The 17,301-nt window shown below is 49.6% G+C and overlaps 1 protein-coding gene and 1 long non-coding RNA gene across 10 annotated transcripts in view; one reads left to right on the top strand and one right to left on the bottom strand.

The window, feature by feature from the left end:
- ERC2 (ELKS/RAB6-interacting/CAST family member 2) overlaps positions 1-17,301 on the bottom strand; it is a 2,157,515-nt gene that overhangs the window by 41,503 nt on the left and 2,098,711 nt on the right. The gene's annotated exons all lie outside the window — the stretch shown is intronic.
- LOC134958319 (uncharacterized) overlaps positions 2,075-17,301 on the top strand; it is a 113,278-nt gene continuing 98,051 nt past the window's right edge. For both annotated transcript variants that reach the window (XR_010186956.1, XR_010186957.1), the window contains exons 1-2: positions 2,075-2,174; positions 2,844-2,979. This is a non-coding gene — a long non-coding RNA (uncharacterized LOC134958319). The remainder of the gene's footprint in view (positions 2,175-2,843; positions 2,980-17,301) is intronic.

Consider the following 17,301-nt stretch of genomic DNA (forward strand, 5'->3'; position numbering starts at 1 on the left):
ACAGGGGTGCCGCAGCCTAGTAGCCACATCTTCATGTCTTTTTTTTTTGTATTGTGTGTGTGAGCGGCCGGCGCCGGGAGGATGTGGAGTGCGGACTGGAGTAACCTGAGCGCAAGGGCAGTGTGAAGCTAGCCGGCGCCAGGGAAGGGGGTGGGGTACGGAGGGTAGAGTGTGTGCGGGAGGAGCAGCCGGGCTGAGTGAGTAGCCGGGGTGTGGGGGAGTGCGGGCGGCCGGAGCAGCCAGGCAGTGAGTAAGTGAGTAGCTGGGATGGGGGGGGGGGGGGGGGGGGAGTGAGGGCAGCAGGAGCGGCCACCAGTGTGTGGTTAGCTGGGGGGAGTGCGGGTGGCCGGAGCAGCCACCAGTGTGTAGCTGGGAGGAGAGGGGGGGGGGGGTGAGTGCGGGCGGCCGGAGCAGCAAGGTAGTGAGTATCCTGGGGGGGGAGTGCGGGCAGCAGGAGCGGCCACCAGTGTGTGGTTATCCGGGGGGACGGTACGGGACAGGAGCGGACACGCAGTGAGTAGCTGGGGGGGAGAGTGCGGCCAGCAGGAGCGGCAACCGGTGCGGGGGAGAAAGAGCGCGGGATGTGTAAGAGCTGCTGGCGGCTGTGCCCAAAGTCAGCCAGCGGCTCGGGATGTCACTTGCCATGTAGTCACCTGGCGGAGGTGGGATGTTTTGCTCGGCTCAGGTGCAGGGGTGGGGGGGTAGTAACCGGTGACTGGAGACACCTGGCAGGGAAGGGATGGTGCTGTGCGGTATGTGTGGGGGTGGGGGAACCTGTGACTGGAATCAGTGGAGGGTGCAGGTGTAAGCAGGCTGGAGTGGCCAAGGAGTGCGCTGGGCAAGGATCCTGACAGCTTATTGAAGTCCTGGCCGCCGTGACATAGGAGCTGGCTGAAAAAGTGAGTATTAAAATATTAATACATGATACTGTATGTGAGATGCCGCATAGGGAAGTTTATAGGAGAGGGGTGCCTGCTGTGACTTAAGGGCCCTACACACTAGGCGACCCACCGCCGAGCTGCCCGACGCCCAATACGGCCGTCAAACGACCTGACAGCGGAGATGGGGGACGGGAGGAGTGAAGTTTCTTCACTCCCCCCGTCACCCGGCTCCATAGCCCTGCATGCTAATATGGACGAGATTGTCCATATTGGCCTGCAGGCAGAGCCGGATTAAGGGGGGGGGGGGGCCCAGGGGGTACATTACCCTGGGCCCCCCTGTCTTAGGGGCCCCCCGTCCCTGCTGTCCTCTACAGGCCATTTGAATGCATTTTTTTTTTAAGTGAAGTTAACGGCTAAGGGCCCCTCAGCATACACCTGAGCTGCCAGCGCTGTGGTCACCGATCTATGGGGGTCATTCCGAGTTGTTCGCTCGTTATTTTTTTCTCGCAACGGAGCGATTAGTCGCTAATGCGCATGCGCAATGCCCGCAGTGCGACTGCGCCAAGTAAATTTGCTATGCAGTTAGGTATTTTACTCACGGCATTACAAGGTTTTTTCTTCGTTCTGGTGATCGTAATGTGATTGACAGGAAGTGGGTGTTTCTGGGCGGAAACAGGCCGTTTTATGGGTGTGTGCGAAAAAACTACCGTTTCTGGGAAAAACGCGGGAGTGGCTGGAGAAACGGAGGAGTGTCTGGGCGAACGTTGGGTGTGTTTGTGACGTCAAACCAGGAACGACAAGCACTGAACTGATCGCAGATGCCGAGTAAGTGTGGAGCTACTCAGAAACTGCTAAGAAGTGTCTATTCGCTATTTTGCTAATCTTTCGTTCGCAATTTTGATAAGCTAAGATTCACTCCCAGTAGGCGGCGGCTTAGCGTGTGCAAAGCCGCTAAAAGCAGCTTGCGAGCGAACAACTCGGAATGACCCCCTATAGCTGCCATCGGAGACCATCACATGCAGGGAAGCAGTAGCCTCACAGAATGCAGCGGCCCCATAGCAAGAGACTCTCCTGCTGGACCAGTCCTGTGAAACCTATACCCGGCGGGCTCAGATAGTGCCTGCTGCAAGGTAGAGGTTTTTTCCCTTCAAGTTGCAGTTGTAAAGGGGGCGTGGCCAAACGGGCGTGATTAGGCCACGCCCCCAACTTTACCGGGATTCGTCTTCTCCTTCTGTGTCTGGCTCCTGTGGTCTTGGCAGCATTCTGCAGCGACTTCAGAGTTGGAGATGAGGGGTAACTAATGGTGTGTGTGTGTGTGTGTGTGTGTGTGTGTGTGTGTGTGTGTGTGTGTGTGTGTGTGTGTGTGTGTGTGTTGCAGTGCAGTGTACAGTACTCTGTGTTTGTGTGTGGTCCAAATGTGTGTGGGTGTGTGTATGATCCAAAGATACGTTACCAAGGGCCTTAAATTGACATCACCAAATAGTAGTTGTCATTATATATATATATATATATATTTTTCACATACATCCCCACCAAATCACCATTCTGTATTTGCTTTATATATATATATATATATATATATATAATCACATTTTGGTGACACTCGATCACTTCTTGTAGAGATGTGTACCTCTCTACCCTCTCGCCACCACGGCTGTGGTCAGTATTGCAGATACGAAGACGAGCGGCACTCACGGGCTATCAATTACGATTTTTTTGCTTATATGTCAATGAGCCCTAAGAAATGATGTTTAGTCCTTTAATCATGACATTTTGCTAGTTGTGGGGCGGTTGAGACTAGTGGCCTATTCGTAATTGATAGCCTTAGGATGTCTAGATATATAATTTATTTATAGCTGGGTCACTTACGAATTTATTCCCAGTCCCTGTTTCAGGGTTTTTAATTCTAGTGTATTGTTATTATTTGATTCAGTTCGGTAATTTCTTGTATATGTTGTACAGTGGGCACCGGGGACGCGAGTTGTTTATGCTCCGGTTTCCATGGAGCTCCCCTGTGACGCGGCGCATCTGTGACGTCGCGGTTGTGAGACGCGGAAGTGACTCGTGATGGCTGGCGGGCGGGTGCGCCGTGGAGCAGGTGAGTATGGTTAGGTTTGTTAACGGTGGGGGTTTCATGCTTTAAATGTCAGTTGTGCACATGTTGTATGTTTGTCTGGCCCTGAGGACGGAGAGGTTTTCTCCGAAACATGTCGGTCTGTTGCCAATAAAGAAATACGTTTGTTCCAGCCTGCTGAGTGCCGCCTATCTAACTCTCTTTGCTATTTTGATGGGAAGTGCTTTTCCATGAGGAGGGCACCACAGCATTATACAATCTCACTATAGAGTGCCGGATGCTACATTGGACGGTATGTATGTATGTATGTATGTATGTATGTATGTATGTATGTATATATATATATATATATATATATATATATATATATACACACACACACACACACACACACACACACACACACACACTTTATTTTAGTCCATGGGGGCCCCCTGCTCTTTAGTGCCCCAGGCCTCCCGGGGCCTTAATCCGGCTCTGCCTGCAGGTATAAACGGGTGGTCTTCTGTATGCCGGCGGTCGGGCTCCCGGCGCTCAGTATACCGGCGCCGGGAGCCCGACAGCCGGCATACCGACACTTATTTTCCCTCGTGGGGGTCCACGACCCCCATAGAGGGAGAATAAAATAGTGTGGAGCGCGTAGCGCGCCACCGTGCCCGTAGCGTGGTGAGCGCAGCGAGCCCGCAAGGGGCTCATTTGCGCTCGCCACACTGTCGGTAAGCCGGCGGTCGGGCTCCCGGCGCCGGTATGCTGGTCGCCGGGAGCCCGACCGCCGGCCAGCCGTAGTGAACCCGTATGAACAAGCCAGCACCAACGATGAACGAGTGCGGGGTCGCGCATCGTTCATTGGTGGTGCCTCCACACTGAAAGATATGAACGAGTTGTAATTTATTAATGAACGAGAACATTCATATCGTTCAGTAAAATCTTTAAGTGTGTATGTAGGGCCCTTTATATGAGGACAAGCTGGTAAGCAGGTGGTGGGCTGGTTTTGGTGCATGGATGCACAGGAACCTTTTTAGATTGATTTATTTGACTGCAAAAAGAACCTGTTATTTTATATAAAGCCTGTGTGTTTTTTTGTTTTTTTTGTTTTTGTTTTTTATGGATGTAGGTGACCAGTATTGCACTGCAAAAAGACATGTGGGGTCATTCCGACTTGATCGCACGCTGCGGATTTTCGCAGCGATCAAGTAAGAATGGGGCAGATCTACGGTTGCACCGCAATGCGCAGGTGCGTCGTACGAGTACACAGCGGGTCATTGCACAGCGAAGGATTCTACGACGAATCTGTTCGCACGAGATTGACAGGAAGAAGGCGTTTATGGGTGTCAACTGACCATTTTCCAGGAGTGATTGGGCAAACGCAGGCGTGTCCAGGCAAACGCAGGGCAGGTGTCTGACGTCAATTCCGGGACTGAATTAAATCATCTAAATACTGATAGCATTGTTTTGACCCAACTACTTTAAAAAAGGGACACTTCAGTAATTATTTTGGCGAAAGGGTGCCTTGAAAAAGTCAGGGAGACCCAAAGGGTGCCTTGGACTAAAAAAGTTTGGGAACCACTGTCCTAGGCATTGTGAAATCTCAACAAAAATGAACCAGTAAGCAGTTCAGGGGACCCCTGCCTGCAGAGCCCTGCCCACAGCCCCCTGACTACCGATCGTGATGATACTTAGCCTAAAACCTACCTGGGAAAATTACCTACACAATGGTGAAATCTGCATTGCAATCCGTTCAGTGGTTTCGATGTTTATCGCAATCAGACAAACAGACATCCACATTTATAAGATGTATAGATATATGCATATATAAAATGTGACCAGTTAGTTACTGACTCAAAATATAAATAAAGAATTAATAAAAAAATAAAGTCCAGGTGTTATAGTCCATTATTCTTAATAAGGATTAGTTCTCCAAGATTAGATGCAATAAACCAATGTGTTTACTGTGCAAACAGCAACTTTTGGAATCAGTGTGATTCTTATTAAAGCGTAACCACATATGATGTCGAAGGTCGAGTGTGTTCAATCAGCCAAGGTATGCGTATTTCAGAGTGCGACCACACACCCAAGAGTGGTATATCTATCTTATCTGTTGTTAGAAAATCGTTTTATGCAAAATGATGTAGGGTGAAACAGATTGAGGCAGTGAGGTGCTGCTGCTGTCAGTGAGGCAGGGATGTGCTGCTGTGAGGCAGTGATGTGCTGCTGTCAGTGAGGCATTGATGTGCTGCTGTCAGTGAGGCGGTGATGTGCTGTTGTCAGTGCTGCAGTGATGTGCTGTTGTCAGTGAGGCAGAGATGTGCTGCTGTCAGTAAGGCAGAGATGTGCTGCTGTCAGTGAGGCATTAATGTGCTGCTGTCAGTGAGGCATTGATGTGCTGCTGTCAGTGAGATGGTGATGTGCTGTTGTCAGTGAGGCAGGGATGTGCTGCTGTCAGTGAGGTGGGATGTGCTGCTTTCAGTGAGGCAGGGATGTGCTGCTGTCAGTGAGGCAGGGATGTGTTGCTGTCACTGAGGCATTGATGTGCTGCTGTCAGTGAGGCATTGATGTGCTGCTGTCAGTGAGATGGTGATGTGCTGTTGTCAGTAAGGCAGGGATGTGCTGCTGTCAGTGAGGTGGGATGTGCTGCTTTCAGTGAGGCAGGGATGTGCTGCTGTCAGTGAGGCAGGGATGTGTTACTGTCACTGAGGCAGTGATGTGCTGCTGTCAGTGAGGCGGGGATGTGCTGCTGTCAGTGAGGCATTGATGTGCTCCTGTCAGTGAGGTGGGATGTGCTGCTTTCAGTGAGGCAGGGATGTGCTGCTGTCACTGAGGCAGTGATGTGCTGCAGTCATTGATGTAGTGATGTGCTGCTGTCAGTGAGGCAGGGATGTGCTGCTGTCAGTGAGGCAGGGATGTGTTGTTGTCACTGAGGCAGTGATGTGCTGCTGTCAGTGAGGCAGGGATGTGCTGCTGTCAGTGAGGCAGGGAGGTGCTGCTGTCAGTGAGGCAGGGAGGTGCTGCTGTCAGTGAGGCAGGGAGGTGCTGCTGTCAGTGAGGCAGGGAGGTGCTGCTTTCAGTGAGGCAGGGATGTGCTGCAGTCAGTGAGGCCGTGATGTGCTGCAGTCAGTGAGGCGGTGATGTGCTGTTGTCAGTGATGTGCTGCTGTCAGTAAGGCAGCGATGTGCTGCTGTCAGTGAGGCATTGATGTGCTGCTGTCAGTGAGGCATTGATGTGCTGCTGTCAGTGAGGCATTGATGTGCTGCTGTCAGTGAGGCATTGATGTGCTGCTGTCAGTGAGGCATTGATGTGCTGCTGTCAGTGAGGTGGTGATGTGCTGCTGTCAGTGAGGCAGGGATATGCTGCTGTCAGTGAGGTGGGATGTGCTGCTTTCAGTGAGGCAGGGATGTGCTGCTGTCAGTGAGGCATTGATGTGCTGCTGTCAGTGAGGCATTGATGTGCTGCTGTCAGTGAGGCATTGATGTGCTGCTGTCAGTGAGGCATTGATGTGCTGCTGTCAGTGAGGCATTGATGTGCTGCTGTCAGTGAGGTGGTGATGTGCTGCTGTCAGTGAGGCAGGGATATGCTGCTGTCAGTGAGGTGGGATGTGCTGCTTTCAGTGAGGCAGGGATGTGCTGCTTTCAGTGAGGCAGGGATGTGCTGCTGTCAGTGAGGCAGGGATGTGCTGTTGTCAGTGAGGCAGAGATGTGCTGCTGTCACTGAGGCAGTGATGTGCTGCAGTCATTGATGTAGTGATGTGCTGCTGTCAGTGAGGCAGGGATGTGTTGTTGTCACTGAGGCAGTGATGTGCTGCTGTCAGTGAGGCAGGGATGCGCTGCTGTTAGTGAGGCAGGGATGCGCTGCTGTCAGTGAGGCAGGGATGTGCTGCTGTCAGTGAGGCAAGGATGTGCTGCTGTCAGTGAGGCAGGGATGTACTGCTGTCAGTGAGGCATTGATGTGCTCCTGTCAGTGAGGTGGGATGTGCTGCTTTCAGTGAGGCAGGGATGTGCTGCTGTCAGTGAGGCAGGGATGTGCTGCTGTCAGTGAGGCAAGGATGTGCTGCTGTCAGTGAGGCAGGGATGTACTGCCGTCAGTGAGGCAGTGATGTGCTGCCGTCAGTGAGGCGGGATGTGCTGCTGTCAGTGAGGCAGGGATGTGCTGCTGTCACTGTTGGCAGGGATGTGCTGCTGTCAGTGAGGCAGTGATGTGCTGCAGTCAGTGAGGTAGTGATGTGCTGCTGTCAGTGAGGCAGGGAGGTGCTGCTGTCAGTGAGGCAGGGATGTGCTGTTGTCAGTGAGGTAGTGATGTGCTGCTGTCACTGAGGTAGTGATGTGCTGCTGTCAGTGAGGCAGGGATGTGCTGCTGTCAGTGAGGCAGGGATGTGCTGCTGTCAGTGAGGCAGGGATGTGCTGCTGTCAGTGAGGCAGGGATGTGCTGCTGTCAGTGAGGCAGTGATGTGCTGCTGTAAGTGAGCTGCTGTCAGTGAGGCAGGGATAGGTTGTTGTCACTGAGGCAGTGATGTGCTGCTGTCAGTGAGGCGGGATGTGTTGCTGTCAGTGAGGCAGTGATGTGCTGCAGTCAGTGAGGTAGTGATGTGCTGCAGTCAGTGAGGCAGGGAGGTGCTGCTGTCAGTGAGGCAGGGATGTGCTGTTGTCAGTGAGGTAGTGATGTGCTGCTGTCAGTGAGGCAGGGATGTGCTGCTGTTAGTGAGGCAGGGATGTGCTGCTGTCAGTGAGGCAGTGATGTGCTGCTGTCAGTGAGCTGCTGTCAGTGAGGCGGGGATGTGCCGCTGTCAGTGAGGCAGGGAGATGTGTCGCTGTAAGTGAGGCGGGATGTGCTGCTGTCAGTGAGGCTGGTATGAGCTGCTCTAAGTGAGGTGGTAAGTAAATCACCACTGGGGCTGAGAGCCCATAAGACACATACCTGTGATCTCTGCTGGCAGCATTCGGCTGGTGGCGTGTGATGGGTGTTAGGGGGTGGCAGACGAGGCCCCTGCACTCACGGTAGTTATGCCCCTGGGTGCATCAATGCTGTTCACTACTAATCCTTTCTTGTCTCCTTGATGCTCTTTCTAAGTAAGTCTAACAATGAAAGCTTATGATTGGGATTCTGCGATAGTATTATGAGCCAGATGAGGTTAGCTTTAAACTGCTAAAGAAAGATATATGGTGAAGACCTTACCTAACTAGATCGTATATCAAGCTGAACCAATTACTGAGGGATTGATGAAGGTAAAAAGAGTTGCAATAACAGGGAGACAAAAATATGCAAATGTCACATCCACCAGGTTGTGTGCTGAGACCATAGGCCTATGATAATGGGTGCAAGGTATGTGATGCACACAGGCCCCTGGGTTTAGGCAGGCCCACACACCACACACTCTGAAACCTTATAATTATATTTACCCCTCCAGAGTCCAGTAGCGGCCAGCCCTGCAGACATTAATCACTGCCCATTTTCCCAATGACTTGCGCATGCCTAATAGAGATGTCCCTGGGAACAAGTCATGGATGCCATGTTCCTGGAGATCTGTGCATCCACAGTAGACTCCGACATACAGCCAGAGTCTACTCGCTGCCTCAGAGAAGGGGGTCCGCAGCCTGAGACAGACACAACCAGCCTATCGTGCTATCAGGAGACATCAATGTGTCTAGACACGTACGCAGATACTGTATGGAGAGGCAAATAATGAGGTGCACTGTGTAAAAGTGGAAATGTCCCATCAATGGGGGTAATTCAGAGTTGATCGAAGCAGCAAATTTGTTAGCAGTTGGGCAAAACCATGTGCACTGCAGGGGGGACAGATATAACATGTGCAGAGAGAGTTAGATTTGGGTGTGGTGTTTCAAACTGAAATCTAAATTGCAGTGTAAAAATAAAGCAGCCAGTGTTTACCCTGCACAGAAACAAAATAACCCACCCAAATTTAACTCTCTGCACATGTTATATCTGTCACACCAGCAGTGCACATTGGGGGTCATTCTGAGTTGATCGCTCGCTGGCTGCGAACGCATACACCCACCCAGCGAACGTCCAGTCATGCCTGTGTTTTTTCAGACACGCCTGCGTTTTTGCAAACCCTCCCTGAAAACGGTCAGTTGACACCCAGAAACGCCCCCTTTCTGTCAATCTTCTTGCGGCCGCCAGTGCGCCTGAAAACTTCGCTAGAACCTGTGCACAACCACAACGGGCTTTGTACCCGTACGTCGCGCGTGCGCATTGTGGGGCATACGCATGCGCAGAAATTTTTTAGCCTGATCTCTGCGCTGCGAACAACGGCAGCTAGCGATCAACTCGGAATGACCCCCCATGGTTTTGCCCAACTGCTAACAAATTTGCTGCTGCGATCAACTCTGAATTACCCCCAATGTCCTTTACAACTATACATTCTTTACATTAAACATTTTTGGGTTTCTCCATAAACACTGCTTAGCTTAGTCTCACCTTGTGGTTTAAAAGAATCCTAACAATAATCATAATAATAATAACAACAACAACAACAGGACATTGGGGCTGTTGTTACCAGTGGTGTATCTATAAAGGGTGCCAGGTGTGCACCGCACACCCTGCACCAATATCTTGAACACTTACCCCTCCAGAGTCCGAGTTGGTGGTAGCAGCCCTGCGTGGCACGGTGGCCATTTTCCCAGCATTTGTGCATGCGCAGTAAGAAAGTAAAAATATCACCTGGAAAATGGCCACCGAACCAGTTCCCCGGATACCTGTGCATGCGCACTAGACTCTGGCACAGCGCTAGGGTTTCATAGTGAACCTAGTGCTGACAGAATCTACTGTGCTACTGGCTAGAGTGGAAGGGACACCAGACGAAGATCACACACGGGCCCCCTCCTCTCATAATACACCTATGGATCTTAATATGTATTGCATGTATGAAGCTTTTTATTGCTGCTTATTATTAAGTGAACCTAAAAATGTGCTTCTCTGTCGGAGTGTAAAATGAAGATGCTAAAGGAGTCCCAGTAAAAAAGCATTGTACAAGACCTGAAGACCCCCAATCTTAAGTTCACAATTCAAATCCTCTGGCCAACTGAAAATGGTTATGCGCCCATCAGCAATGCAAAGAACAACCCTACAAAAGCTTCCTTTCCACTTTCCTATTTTGTTTTAGCATTGCTCAGCAACAAGTAGACGCAGCACGCATTTATCACGCATATTCATTTAGTCCTTGCATTAGAGACACATTCTGGCATTCCAGTGAAAGAGACATTTCCACTGACAGCACCTAATTTGAACATTGCTGGCAGGTACTTTCTCTTCAGAGAATCTCTTGTATCCTTGTCAATTAACACAGCAAATCTCTCTTTACATGTCCATACTCATGGAACTCATTTAACATTTTACCCAACGGCTTTATTTAGGAACAAAAATGCTTAATAAAGAACACAATATCCTTTAATGGGATTCCGGAAGAGACACTTCTATCTTCATAAGCATGCACACAGGGGTGTTGTGTTTGTAACAAGTGCAACTTTATTTGAAGTCCTAAACTAAGCCATAGGCAAACACAGAGCGGAAGGGTGGGGGTGGAGGTGGGGGGACCGGAAGTCCCCCACCTCTTGGCAAGTGGCTCAAATGATGACACCCATAGCAATGGTATATTATACAATTAATACAGCTGCCATCATATCATAGAGTTTAAGGGACAGAGCAGAACTGCTGCACATGCCCAGTGGTAGTCCTCAATCAGTGCACTAGACCAGAGAGTAGCTACTAGGAAGAAGAGACAGAAACCTTACTCTGAGGTGGGAAAGTGTGCTTTTATTATAGCATGTTTTACCTTTTCCTGACCACTTATCTTATTTATAGTAGTTTGATATAGCCTATACTATAAACCATCTATAGTGTTAATTATTAATACTGTATTCCGTACACTATACAGTGTATAAAAAGACCAATGTTTATGTTAATGTTCAGGGTCATTACCAGGTTCATCTCAGGGACATGCAGTGAGCTAAATGGCCCAGGAGTCACTGGCTAGCACCAGAACCAGATTTACACGCAATATAAGAGCCAAGGGGTGCATGTGGGCAATATACACAGGTGCAGCAGTAAAAACTCCTGGAAATCTGGTGAATTTTGATCAGAGATGAGCAGAAAAGGTATGCAGGGGAGTCACTGCCTTACCCGCCATAGACTTTGTACTCCAGAGTTTTGGCTATAAAAATGAAAGAAGATATTTCTAATATATTATTTGTATATTTCATATACTTTATACAGGCAAAACTCTGGCATAAACGTTAGTATCACAGGAAAGGCTCTGCCTCACTCCACCGCATGTCACTGGTTCATCTGCTGCTCCCCCAGACTCCCACACTTGCTACAGTGTTCTGCAGAGTGGGAGATTGTGGATTGCATTCGGAAACCCCCCTCTAGAAATCTTACGTGTGCCACTGTAAGCAGTGGAGAAAATCAGAAAGCTCTGACATCAATACAGGCACCTTCTTGATGCCTCAGAATGCTCTGGAGCAGCGAGGTATCCCTAGGGTGGGGGGGGGGGGGGGGGGGGGGGGATTAAGAAGTTGGTTAGGTAGATATTTGGTAATGAGTAGGTTAATGGACAATGATGATGGTGCGAGTTAATTACAAAGTCTGATTATGAAAGGTTTTCAATGGAGTCTCATTATGATAAAAGGGTGTTAATGATAAACATTGAGTAATAACGATGAAGGTTTGTGTTTAAAAAAAATCAATGAAGAGTATTATACAATGTACTTAAATCAGCTCTCCTCAGCTGCTCCTGCCTTTCTTCTCATACTGCATGTGCACAATAGAACTTGACCCATGAGAAACGGGTTTAGTATGAAATACCTACAATCAAAATCCCGACGGTCAAAATACAGACAACAATTGACCGATGGTCAAAATCCCGACAAGGTCAAAATACAGAGAAGGTCAAAATACTGATAAAATGTCGACAGGTCAAAAAGACGACAAGTTTTTAATTGTTTTTTGTGTGTATTTTGACATAGGTCGACACGGACACCGCATTAGTGTAACGCATCCCCTTGCATGGCGAGCGCTTCGGGCACAGTGCCTTGCAAACTATTATATTCCCCCTCCAGGTCCACTGGGATGGTAAAGTATGAACAAGTCGGTTTCAATTAAAAAATCATGAAAAACTCATGTCAACTTTTTGACCCGTTGACATTTGAAATGTCGGTATTTTGACCTTGTCTGTATTTTAAATGACAGTATTTTGACCTTGTCGGGATTTTGACTTTTGACTGTAGGTAAATTTACCACATCCCATGAGAAACATTGCTGTATATTCTTATAAAGTTTGTGATAGCCTTTACTTTTTCAGCTACGCAAAGGAACACAGTGACCATCATATAATGCAGAAAGCATAATCTGGAACCCCAAAAAACATGGAATGCATCCTACTAATAGATATACCAAATAGCAATAGACATAACATACATGAAGTATCCAAGTAACCACCATACAATACAGAGCACACTAGTTGGCTGCATTACAATACAGAGAACATACTAGCTTGTGAGCAGGGCCTTCCTACTTCTATGTTTGTCTGTTATTACCCAGTTTGTCTTATCACTGTTGTTTCCAATTGTAAAGCACAACGGAATATGCTCAACTATGTAAGAAACTGTAAATAATAATAATAATAGTCACAGTCATACAATACAAAGAACATCCTTGTGACCACCGTACAATACAAAAAGCATTCTATATACCATACAATACAGAGAGTAGAACAGTGGGTGTAGTGGTTAGCATTACTGCCCCGCAGCACAGAGTTTCGATTCCCACCTGAGCTGAAATTGTCTGTTCTACTTGTGTTTGCATGGGTTTCCTTTGGGAACTCTGGCATCCTCTCAAAATCTAAAACCACACTGGTAAGTTAATTGTACTCTGACAAACAAATAATAATAGGATTTTAATACCTACCGGTAAATCCTTTTCTTTTAGTCCGTAGAGGATGCTGTGGTCACTTCAAGAACCATGGGGTATAGACGGGATCCACATGAGACATGGGCACTTAAAGACTTTCAAAGGGGTGTGAACCGGCTCCTCCCTCTATGACCCTCCTCCAGACTCCAGTTATAGGAACTGTGCCCAGGGAGACGGACATTCGAGGAAAAGGATTTTTTGTTAAACTAAGGTGAGATACATACCAGCTCACACCTCAAGCACGCCGTACAACATGGCATTTAACACAACGCAAGTCAATGGCATGAACAACATCAGCAACAGGCTGGCTATAAACGTAACACAACATGTGTGTATCCACAACTAAAAACTGCAGATACAGTACGCACTGGGACGGGCGCCCAGCATCCTCTACGGACTAAGAGAAAAGGATTTACCGGTAGGTATTAAAATCCTATTTTCTCATACGTCCTAGAGGATGCTGGGGTCACTTCAAGAACTATGGGGTTTATACCAAAGCTCTAGAACGGGCGGGAGAGTGCGGATGACTCTGCAGCACCGATTGACCAAACATGAGGTCCTCATTAGCCAGGGTATCAAACTTGTAGAACTTCGCAAAGGTGTTTGAACCCGACCAAGTAGCTGCTCGGCAAAGTTGTAATGCCGAGACCCCCCGGGCAGCCGCCCAGGACGAGCCCACCTTTCTGGTAGAATGGGCCTTCACCGATTTCGGTAACGGCAATCCAGCCGTAGAATGAGCCTGCTGAATCGTATGACAGATCCAGCGCGCAATGGTCTGCTTGGAAGCAGGAGCCCCAATTTTATTGTGAGCATACAGGACAAACAGACCCTCTGTTTTCCTAAACTGAACCGTTCTGACGACATAAATTTTCAAAGCTCTTACTACATCGAGAAACTTCGATTCCAGCAAGGCGTCAGAAGCCACTGGCACCACAATAGGTTGGTTCAAGTGGAACGACGAATCCACTTTTGGCAGGAACTGCTGACGAGTCCTCAACTCTGCTCTATCTTCATGGAAGATCAAATAAGGGCTCTTGTGAGACAAGGCCGCCAATTCAGACACCCGCCTTGCGGATGCCAAGGCCAACAGCATGACCACTTTCCAAGTAAGGAACTTCAACTCTACCTTCTGTAAAGGTTCAAACCAATGGGATTGAAGGAATTGCAACACCACGTTAAGATCCCATGGTGCCACAGGGGGCATAAAGGGAGGTTGGATGTGCAACACGCCTTTCACGAAGGTCTGAACTTCTGGAAGGGAGGCCAATTGTTTTTGGAAGAAAACCGATAAAGCTGAAATTTGAACTTTAATTGAGCCCAACTTTAGGCCCGCATCTACACCGTCTTGTAGAAAATGGAGAAAACGTCCTAACTGAAATTCTTCCGTAGGAGTCTTCTTGGATTCACACCAAGACACGTATTTTCTCCAAATACGGTGGTAATGTTTAGACATTACTCCTTTCCTGGCCTGAATAAGAGTGGAGATGACTTCCTTGGGAATACCCTTTTGGGCTAGGACCCGGCGTTCAACCTCCAAGCCGTCAAACGAAGTCGCGGTAAGTCTTGGAACACGGACGGCCCCTGCTGTAACAGATCCTCCCTCAGAGGAAGAGGCCAGGAATCTCCTATGAGCAATTCCCGCAGATCTGGATACCAAGCCCTTCTTGGCCAGTCTGGAACAATGAGGATCGCTTGATCCTTTGTTCTTCTTATGATCTTTATCACTTTTGGAATGAGTGGAAGCGGAGAAAACACGTACACCGACTGAAACACCCACGGTGTCACCAGGGCGTCCACTGCTATTGCTTGAGGGTCTCTCGACCTGGAACAATATCTCTGAAGTTTCTTGTTGAGGCAAAGACCTCTTGATGAAGACACCACTCTCCTGGATGGAGATCGTGTCTGCTGAGGAAGTCTGCTTCCCAGTTGTCCACTCCTGGAATGAAGATCGCTGACAGAACGCTTGTATGCCTTTCCGCCCAACGGGGCACCTTTGTGGCCTCAGCCATTGCCGCTCTGCTCTTTGTTCCGCCCTGGCGATTTATGTACGCTACTGCTATGTTGTCCGACTGAATCAAGACGGGCCGATTGCGAAGAAGTTCCGCTTGCAAAAGGCCGTTGTGAATGGCCCTTAACTCCAGAACGTTTATGTGTAGACACATTTCCTGGCTTGACCATCTTCCCTGGAAGCTTTTCCCCTGCGTGACTGCTCCCCAGCCTCGGAGACTCGCATCCGTGGTCACTAAGATCCAGTCCTGGATCCCGAACCTGCATACCTCTAGGAGGTGAGAGCGGTGCAGCCACCACAGGAGCATGTGCAGATGGGACCCGGCCTTCGGTGCATGTGCCGATGGTACCCGGCCACTTGTCCAACAGGTCCCACTGAAACACTCTGGCATGAAATCTGCCAAACTGAACGGCCTCGTAGGCCGCAACCATCTTCCCCAGCAACCGAGTGCATTGATGGATCGATACTCTTGTTGGTTTCCGCAGTTGTTTGACCAGGTTCTGAATTTCCAGAGCCTTTTCCACTGGAAGAAAGACTCTCTGTAATTCTGTGTCGAGAATCATTCCCAAAAACGACAGCCGTCTCGTCGGAACCAACTGTGATTTTGGCAAGTTCAGGAGCCAACCATGTTGCTGCAGAATTGTCAGGGAGAGTGTAATGTTCTGCATCAATTGGTCCCTGGATCTCGCCTTTATCAGGTGATCGTCCAAGTATGGGATAATCGTGACTCCTTGCTTGCGTAGGAGGACCATCATTTCGGCCATTACTTTGGTGAAAACCCTCGGAGCCGTGGACAGACCAAACGGCAATGTCTGAAATTGGTAATGACAATCCCGAACTGCAAACCTCAGGTAAGCCTGATGTGGGGGAACATGCAAGTAGGCATCCTTTATGTCTACCGACACCATAAAATCCACCACCTCCTCCGGACTGGAGATCACTGCCCGGAGAGATTCCATCTTGAATTTGAATTTTTTTAGATAGAAATTGAGGGATTTGAGGTTCAGGATTAATCTGACTGAACCGTCTGGCTTCGGGACCACGAACAGGCTCGAATAAAAGCCTTCTCCCTGTTGTGACGGCGGAACCCTGACAATGACTTGATTGTGACACAATTTTTGTATTGCGGCGCATACCACCTCCCTGTCTGGAAGTGAAGCTGGTAAGGCTGATTTGAAAAATCGGTGAGGGGGGACGTCTTGAAACTCCAGTTTGTACCCTTGGGACACTATTTCTAAAACCCATGGGTCCAGGGCCGAACGAGCCCAGAACTGACTGAATAGCCTGAGACGTGCCCCCACCGGTGCGGACTCCCGCAGAGGAGCCCCAGCGTCATGCGGTGGACTTGGCAGAAGCCGGGGAGGACTTCTGCTCCTGGGAACCGGCCACGGCCGGCGATCGTTTACCTTTTCCCTTTCCTCTAGTACAGCGGTGGCCAACCTGTGGCTCTTGAGCCGCATGTGGCTCTTCCTTTATTCAAATGTGGCTCCCAACACTCTAAATCATGTGACCACAACAGATACAGAAACTGCTGCACTCCAGCCAGACACGCAGCAGCACTACAGGGACTGACAACTGAAGGAGCCAGATACTAGAGGTGAGACACCCACAAGCAAACAGAGGACACATTAGGGACTGCTGCAATGGCATGAGTTGATGGGGGGGCTGTAGTGATACATGAGGGTGGGCTAGAGTGACACATGGCAGAGCTGGCTGGAGAGACACAGGAGGGTCCTGGCAGGAGTGACGCGGGAGGGTGCTAGAAGTAGTGACACATGGGAGAGCTGGCTGGAGTGACATAGGAGGGTGGTAGCAGGAGTGACACATGGGAGAGCTGGCTGGAGTGACATAGGAGGGTGGTAGCAGGAGTGACACATGGGAGAGCTGGCTGGAGTGACATAGGAGGGTGCTAGCAGGAGTGACACACGGAAGAGCTGGCTGGAGTGACAGGAGGGTGTTGGCAGGAGTGACACATGGGAGAGCTGGCTGGAGTGACACAGCAGGGTCTTGGCAGTAGTGACACATGGGAGACCTGGCTGGAGTGACACAGCAGGGTGCTAGCAGGAGTGACACATGGAAGAGCTGGCTGGAGTGACACATGGGAGAGCTGGCTGGAGTGACAGGGGGGTGTTGGCTGGAGTGACACATGGGGGAGCTGGCTGGAGTGAAGCAGCAGGGTCTTGGCAGTAGTGACACATGGGAGACCTGGCTGGAATGACACAGCAGGGTCTTGGCAGTAGTGACACATGGGAGAGCTGGCTGGAGTGACACGGGGGAGCTGGCTGGAGTGACATAGGAGGGTGCTAGCAGGAGTGACGCATGGCAGAGCTGGCTGAAGAGACACAGGAGAGGGTCCTGGCAGGAGTGACGCGGGAGGGTGCTGGAAGTAGTGACACATGGGAGAGCTGGCTAGAGTGACA

This window comes from Pseudophryne corroboree, chromosome 9 (genome assembly GCF_028390025.1).
Source record: "Pseudophryne corroboree isolate aPseCor3 chromosome 9, aPseCor3.hap2, whole genome shotgun sequence".
Classification (NCBI taxonomy): Eukaryota; Metazoa; Chordata; class Amphibia; order Anura; family Myobatrachidae; genus Pseudophryne; species Pseudophryne corroboree.